This window comes from Ranitomeya variabilis, chromosome 3 (genome assembly GCF_051348905.1).
Source record: "Ranitomeya variabilis isolate aRanVar5 chromosome 3, aRanVar5.hap1, whole genome shotgun sequence".
Lineage (NCBI taxonomy): Eukaryota > Metazoa > Chordata > Amphibia > Anura > Dendrobatidae > Ranitomeya > Ranitomeya variabilis.
Window position 1 is genome coordinate 202877906 of NC_135234.1, and position 8844 is coordinate 202886749.

The 8844-nt window shown below is 37.0% G+C and overlaps 1 long non-coding RNA gene across 1 annotated transcript; it reads left to right on the top strand.

Annotated features, from left to right (window-relative positions):
• Positions 1–487: 487 nt before the first annotated feature.
• On the top strand, positions 488–7967 carry LOC143818064 (uncharacterized). The gene is made up of 4 exons (XR_013224291.1): positions 488–663; positions 1321–1425; positions 3358–3405; positions 7920–7967. It is a non-coding gene; the product is annotated as an uncharacterized LOC143818064 (long non-coding RNA).
• The last annotated feature ends 877 nt before the right edge of the window (positions 7968–8844 follow it).

Sequence of the window (8844 nt, forward strand, 5' to 3'; positions counted from 1 at the left end):
AACCATGAAACATAGATGTGTGAAATTGGCCTCAGTGTGGTTCATCTACAAACTCCTTCTGCCACTTCTCTACAGATCCTGTTCTACAGCAAGACAGATGTTGGCGATAGTTTTTTGCATGGTGATCCAGGATTCTTTTTTTTTTCCACTGTGGTTTTAGCTCTTTCTAAAGAACAATGAAAGTTATGATATACATTATATAGATTAGTATTTTATTCGTTCCCATAATTTATTGTTCATTGTTTTAATCTTTTCTCCAGACTAACATTGATGTGTCACTCCTGTCATTATGCCAGGACCTGACTTCAAATCTTGTGCCCAAATAGTCAATATGGTAAGCAATGTAGCTATTTATGTTCAGTGATAATTGCAATCAAGGAATTTCTAATCTAAAATGTATTTAAGTTCTAACACTTGTACCCCTTTCTCTTCAGAACAGAACCAAGACTTTTACCTGACAGTGTAGGCACTCGGGGTATGGAAACAACAAAGCAAGATAGAGTTACATTCAAGGGTAGGATTTCTGAATCTGAGTCTTGGTGGAGTCAAACACATTTTGTTCTTCAGTCTCCTACTTAACTAGATTCGTGTCGGAGCAGTGGGAAGCCTTAACGTAAATATTTTGTGGGTCACATTTCCAAAAGAACTAAAGATTAGAATCAGGTAAGTGGTCTATTATCAATGCTTACAAATAATAATGTTTGACCAGTTTCAATATAATAATCTTGGGTTATTTAGTTTCACTATAATTTTGTAATATATATATATATATATATATATATATATATATATATATATATGCATATATAATTTATACATATATATATATATACACACATATATACATAAACACGTATATATACAGACACATAAATATAGAAATAAATCTATATCTATCAAAATTACGTGTGTGTGTGTGTGTGTATATATATATATATATATATATATATATATATATATATATATATAATATTTTCTGATCAGGAATAGGTATGAAAATAGGGCTTAGACTAGGATATTATTTTGTAATTTATCTTCTTTAATTTTACATATTACAAAAGTATAACAGTAAAGATTAAAATGAACTTTCTATTTCACATCTTATTATATTTTAAAAAAATGTCTACACTAGCTGTGATGGATTTCATACTGTATTACATTTATTGAGGTCAAACAAGTTTTATTTGTTTTTGACTACTACTCGGACTAATAATGATGCTTAATATGAATTTACTGTTGTTTTTATGTATTAGAATTATTTTTTAGAATAACCTCAGCGGCAAATATGTTTTTGAAATATTGTTTCAATTACTTTTCTAGATTCGCAATATCTAAATTTGCAAACATTAAGCTGAACATTGCAGAAAAATATATGAATAATGAAATCCTGGTAATCTGACAAGGCTTATTATACAGTTATTACAGGTATGGGAAATGTAAGAAGCCTAAACTTCTAATTTGTTAACTCAGTTTATAAATACTAGCTACAATTGCTGCAGTATAACTTAGATATCATAGAGACAATGATTAATTAACCCCTTTCACACTGTATTCCATTGCTTGGGGGATTTCTCCTTAGACATGTCATAAATTAATTCCTTCTATTATGTAAGATAATCATATTTGCTGAGGACCCAAAACAGCGACTATTTTACTTGGCTGTGCCCAGACACTTGCACATTTCCAATGTATCACTGATGGATTAGTGTCCCACCATCGGAGTATATATTGAATGTTGTATTCGGATTCCCTTAACAGAACACTTATTGGTGTTAAACCATTTTTTAAATAAATGGCTAGCATTTGCATGAGTGCCATCACTCTAAAGTGCTAATATGCTTTAGTAATGCTAAAATGCAAGAATATTCCTGTACTATGAGAAAAGCCTTGATAATTTCTAATACATTGCTAAGTGAAAAGTGTCCATGATATAGTTTCTATTTCTATTTCTGCGCAGAATAATTGATTCATGGAATACAATGAATTTCTTAGGATAAGGCCCTAACTATAATATGTCTTTAATGTGGTATTTAATATGTAAGTGTTATATTTGCATATTGGATGATTTCTGTATTTAGCATTATTATCTTTTAAAGGGAACCTGTCCTAATCACAATGTACAGATTTCTACAATCTGAATAGGGTTTTATTTTGTGCCAGACTAAAGCTGCAGCATTAAAAGAATGAAGTTTTATTCTGCCACATTGCACACTAGTTTTATTTCAAGGATCAGAACAAGGTTTATCTTGTGTGTATACAGTATGTTGTTCATTATTGGCTGTATCTGTGATAGATAGATAGATAGATAGATAGATAGATAGATAGATAGATAGATAGATAGATAGATGGATGGATGGATGGATGGATGGATAGATAGATAGATAGATAGATAGATAGATAGATAGATAAATAGACAGATAGATATTGGATAGGTAGATAAGATAGATAGATAGATAGATAGATAGATAGATAGATAAATAGACAGATAGATATTGGCTAGGTAGATAAGATAGATAGATAATGGATAGATAGATAGATAGATAGATAGATAGATAGATAGATAGATAGACAGATAGATATTGGATAGGTAGATAAGATAGATAGATAATGGATAGATAGATAGATAGATAGATAAATAGATAGATAGATAGATAGATAGATAAAGGCAACACTCCATTGGTATTCCAAGTAATAGTGGATTTTATTCACACACACATGGCATTTTTTTTTGTTTTTTTTCCAAGTGATAGTGGATTTTATTCAGACCCACATGGAGAAGGGCTCAGTTGAGCCGAAACGTCGCCACGCCATGTGGGTCACTTGGAAAAAAAGAAAAAAAACACGCCATGTGTGTCTGAATAAAATCCACTATCACTTGAAATACCAATGGAGTGGCAATGGATGTATTGCTGGGAGGTCTGAGCACCCGATGTTCTAATATTGTGCTGTTCCATTTTTTCTACATAGATAGATAGATAGATAGATAGATAGATAGATATGAGAAAGAAAGAAAAAGCAGGACTATACAAGTCTAATATTACAAAATGGCACCAACCGAGCAATCTCCATGAACACAGGAGAAAGCGCTGCCATTTTTTTCATATAGATAGATTTTTTTATATTTTCTGAACAAGATTTAATGTGGTCATCATAATAGAGCTGATTTTATGTGTCTTTTTTAATAGGTTACTTCTGGCTTTAAATGTTGATGCCCCATTATAAAAGAAGAATTTGAGGGCTTTTTGTTGTATGTAAGCTTCAATGCATTTATGGAAGTAATTGTATGGGTTTTACATGTACAATTATCTATTTTATTTTGAAAAGACAGAAATCATGACCTTGTTTCTCTGTTTTCAGTGGAAGGATAGGTCATCCTTGTTATCCTAATGATAACTGATTATACCAGTAAGTACAGCATGTGAAAACTACAGCCATTGATTACAGTATGTCTATACTGTCAGGGTTCCCTGTTGAGTAGCTTTGAGTAGAAGGCAACCTAAGATCAATGAAATTCAAATAGCTTAACTTTACTAAACATGACTGAACATTGGGTGGCACAAGAAGTTGATTTCTTCCCCTTTAAGTGCCACAATATGCCCAATGGTTTCAAAAAGCATAAGCTGCTGTTCACTTTACAGGGATTATGTCCAGGACCCAGTTACTTCACACCAGCCCAAAAAGAGAATCTCTTTATTGTTTCCACCAACCAGGCCACATTTCAAAGGTCACTGTGTCTACCTAATCAGGCCCTAACCTCTAAGACTGTAGAGTATGTCAACCTCTTGAAGCCTTATTCTTCTTCGACAAGTCCTCACACTTCATGTATCTGACCCCACTGCTCAGGCACACTAATTATACTATGTCTTTCATGGACAACTTTGCTCTGTCTACTGTACCAAAAAACTGAACTTGAAGGCTTCATCTTAGATCTTTTGGTAACAAAGCTTCCACTACAGTTCTTTTGTAGTTCCCATAGAACTGGACACTCACAGGACTGATTGGGCCCAGCTATAGCATCTTCTGTGTTAAAATTCAGTGTCACTCAACACTCATTAGGTCTCTCCAGGCAGACATTATCTTCAGAGCCATAGCAGGCTGTGAATATTAACCAGTGACAGTGTTAGACCTTCTTCCCACCAATCATTAGGAGGCTAACTTTTAAGCATACAGTTCACCATCGCTACTAATGTCCAAGCCACCATCAGATTCCGGCCCAGCAAGCCTCTCAGGCGGAGCTGGCATTAGACTTAACTTCTCCAAAATGTAACTTAAGATGAACTTTCTCAGTTCTGCTCTGTGTTATCTATTATGATGTCCGCTGACACATAGTGAGGTGAACTACAGTTAGATACCATCCTGGTAGAGTAAACCTTGTTGTGGTGGGATAGCTTTTCTGCTTTTTTTTTAATCAAAACAGTGTTAACTAAGTATTAATTTACATGCTACAGGGCATTTGCTTATTTAGTTTTTATCTGTTCCTGTCTCATTAGCACATTTTACAACTCACAACTACAGCAGATGCCATAGGAGCAATGCCTCTGGTAGTTGACCTTGCAGTCCTGCCCCATCAAGTGACCACAAATGAGGAAGAAGCAGACCAAGTTTATAGCTTAAACCAAGTCTATCACCAGATTTTGCTTCCCAATCTGAGAGAAACATGATGTAGAGACAGAAACCATAATTCCAGCAATTTATCACTTACTGGGCTGCTTGCTACACTTTTGTTAAAATCCCAATTTCATGTGCTGCAGATCTACCAGTTCTCTAAATGATGAGCCCGGTATAACTCCACCCACACCACTGATTGGCAGCTTTCTGTGTACATTCTGCATAGGCATAAACTTCCCATCAGTGGTGGGGGCATGGTTATTAAGAGCTCATAAATATGGAGGACTATATGGCACCAAGTTTGCTAGCCCTCTACCATTAATCTTCTGATAAACACAGATCATTGTCAAAACTGCAGCAAGCAGCAAAGTAACACATCACTGAAATCAAGTTCTCTGTTTCTATGTTATGTTGCTCTTCGATTAGTTGCAAAAACCTGGTGACAGATTCCCGTTCAGTTTGTCAGGTTCTTCCTCAATTAGTCTAGGAATATGGGTCTATGGGGAAAACAGAAGTTAATCGGCTGGGCATGCAATGTAAGTCAATATTCATCTAAATTGATGTACGGTAATTGTATTTGTCATGCACAGTGCACTACAACCTAGTTGATTATTCTGGCATTGATAACATTGATCTGGTCAGGCTTGAGTTTGTAACTCAGTGGTTGACCTTAATTGTTCGTTTTTTTATATTAATGTGGCTAGTGTTATCTCACATGGCCATATTGACGGAAAAATCAAAAAGTTATGGCTCTGGGAAGAAGGGGAGCAAAAAACAGAAATGCAAAAATGAAAAATAGCTGTGGCGTGAAGGGGTTAATTATCACAGTGAACAGGAAGAGGCAAATTACTAACATTTGGCTATGTCATAAGAGAAGATGTTACAGAATTGGATCATTTATTTTTTGAAAGAGAACAAAAAAGATGACAGGTGCAGCTCCTCGTTATTCAATGCCTACAGATGGCTGCAGATGCAGATGGGAGAGCTCCAATCATGTAGATACAGTATATTTCTTTGTTTCCTGTCATATTCCCCAAAAATGTTGATTATTTTCATCTTATTTATTCTATTTCATTCTAACTTTTAAAATGGTATCTGCACATTTAGTATTCAATGAAAATATAAGGAATGCTATCTTAAAGGATGGTCCAAATAATGTGTAAGTTTTTGTAATAGGATACTGTAAAATAAAGCAGTTAAATTAGAGAGGGAAGGGTAGGGAATTATTAATTAAACCAAATTAGAAAAACTTTTATTATACAAACTAGATGGTGGCCCGATTCTAACGCATCAGGTATTCTAGAATATGTATGTAGTTTATTTATGAAGTTTTCAGAATAATGCAATTTATACACAGGATTCAGCCGGCCGGCCGGCCGCGACCAATTGGCGAAGCGTGGTTCAAATTCTGCGCCAATTCGTGGGTGGACTGCGCCTGTCGCTGATTGTTCGCGGCCGGGCGTGACCAATCACTGAAGCCAGGGCTGACTCCAGGTTTTTGAGGGCCCCGGATGAAAGAGTCTCAGTGGGCCCCCCTCTTTAACACATACCATGATTCATGATGCACAGATACAGCAGAGAAATATAGCACAGCCAAGTAGCATATAACACAGCCCACATAGTATATAGCACAGTCCCTGTAGTATATAGCACAGCCACATAGTATATAGCACAGCCCACATAGTAAATAGCGCAGAATTGTAGTATATTGCCCAGCCACGAAGTATATTGCCCAGCCACGTAGTATATTGCCCAGTCACGTAGTATATTGCCCAGCCATGAAGTATATTGCCCAGCCATGAAGTATATTGCCCAGCGACGTAGTATATTGCCCAGCCATGTAGTATATTGCCCAGCCACATAATATATTGCACAGCCACGTAATATATAGCACAGTTATGTAGTATACAGCACAGAGACGTAGTATATAACACTGCCCATGCAGTATATAACACAGGCCACGTAGTATAGAGCACAGCAATATATTATATTGCCCAGCCATGTAATATATACCACAGCCACGTAGTATATAACACAGCCACGTAATATATTGCACAGCCACGTAGTATATAGCACAGACACGTAGTATATAACACAGCCCATGCAGTATATAACACAGGCCATGTAGTATATAGCACAGCGATGTAGTATATTGCCCAGTCAGGTAATATATACCACAGCCACATAGCATATAGCACAGCCCACGTAGTATATAGCACAGAGATGTAGTATATAACACAGCCCATGCAGTATCTAACACAGACAACGTAGTATATAGCAATGTGGGCACCATATCCCTGTTAAAAAAAGAATTAAAATAAAAAATAGTTACATACTAACCCTCCGTCGGCCCCCCGGATCCAGCCGAGGCATTTACAGATGCTCCTCGCGACGCTCCGGTTCCAAGAGTGCATTGCGGTCTCGTGAGACCGCTATGTCATCATCTCGCGAGACCGCAATGCATGGACCGGTAACCGGAGCGTCGCGAGTTGCGGGAAAGGCCTCGGCTGGATCCGGGGGGCCAACGGAAGGTGAGTATATAATGATTTTTTATATTTTTATTATTTTAAACATTAGATCTTTTTACTATTGATGCTGCATAGGCAGCATCAATAGTAAAAAGTTGGTCACACAGGGTTAATAGCAGCGTTAACAGAGTGCGTTACACCACGGCATAACGCGGTCCATAATGCTGCCATGAACCCTTTGCGAGCGCTGACTGGAGGGGATTATGGAGCTGGCACTGACTGCAGGGAGTAAGGAGCGGCCACTTTGCCACCGGACTGTGCCCATCGCTGATTGGTCGTGGCAAATGGCCACGACCAATCAGCGACTTGTGATTTCTGAGACAGACAGACAGAAAGACAGACAGAAAGACGGAATTGACCCTTAGACAATTATATAGTAGATAAAGAGATACATTTAGGATGAAAATCAATCTCAGTGACGACTACCCTTTTCAAAAACATTAACACATGTAAATAAATAAGGCTTGTTTAGTCACTTCACAGAATTAATTTAGCTACAAAGGCAGAAAAAAAACCTAAATGAAAAGAAAAAGGTGATAAGATAACTGAAAAACCAAACCAACAAATCGCGCTCAGTTTTCTCTGTTTCTTCTAGTTTGGGTGTAGTGATACCATGTACCCTTGACCTCTTTGTCTTAGTCGAGTGGCTGAGTTCAAATGGGGTCCATGATCCTCTGTTCAAACAGTTAGTGTGGTGACCCCTGTGATTGAACCCCCAAAAATATATTTTCTACCTGTCGAGTTTATAATTCATGCCTCTTTCTTTTATTTCTGGTGCTAAAGAATATGAATATTAAATGTGGTGTCTGCTTTTGGCTGGTGATAGAGGAGAGTGTGCCGGCCACCTCTGAGCTGCAATCATCCTAGCGTCAGACTGGGTGAGGTTATATTAATTCTGTCCATCTTGGGCAAAGCTCACATCTACTGTATGTTGAAGATTCCATTCAAAACTTTTGTCATAGATTTGTCCAAAAATACCCGACCCAATAGCACCATCTTCTCCACTCAATGATATACAGTATTATATGACAGAAACCTCATAGACCATATAAATCAAACTTAATGGGGTATGTTGGGTGACTTCTGAGCAAAAAGCAAAATTCTAAAAATGTGCTTATTATTGGGTCAGTATTAAGTTACTGTGCTGCAAAGAACTGCACACTGACCCAATAATTACCTATAGGAGAGTGCACATCAGAAATTGTTCACACAGACCAAATATCCATGTAAAAAAAATCTCAGCATGCGCTAGTCAGGTACATTTAGTAAACCAGACCAGAGCATGTAAATAGCAGGCAGCTGCTAATCACAATGAGCTGCACAATCTACAGATGTGACTGGCCTAATTTTTCATTTAGCCACGAGAACCCGCCAAAGTCTTAAAAATAAACTTTTCTTTCCTAGTAATTTCTTTGTTGTAGAAGTGTAGACATAGGAAACTTGCATATCTTAAAAGGTTGTCTGGTCTTAAGATACAGGTCTGCAGTCACTTTGTGAATCCTCAAATTGCGCTGAGTGGAGATTCTCCAGTGCCCCCGTGAGCAAGTGATCACAAATATGTGATTTGTATACATGCAGTCGCATGCAACTGTATTGAGCAAGGCCAGAAAAGGCTTAGTCAGAATATGGACGGAAGTATGAATGGAAGACTATTATTATTATCATTATTATTATTGATAAATATGCAAATTGTATACTTTTGGTGATG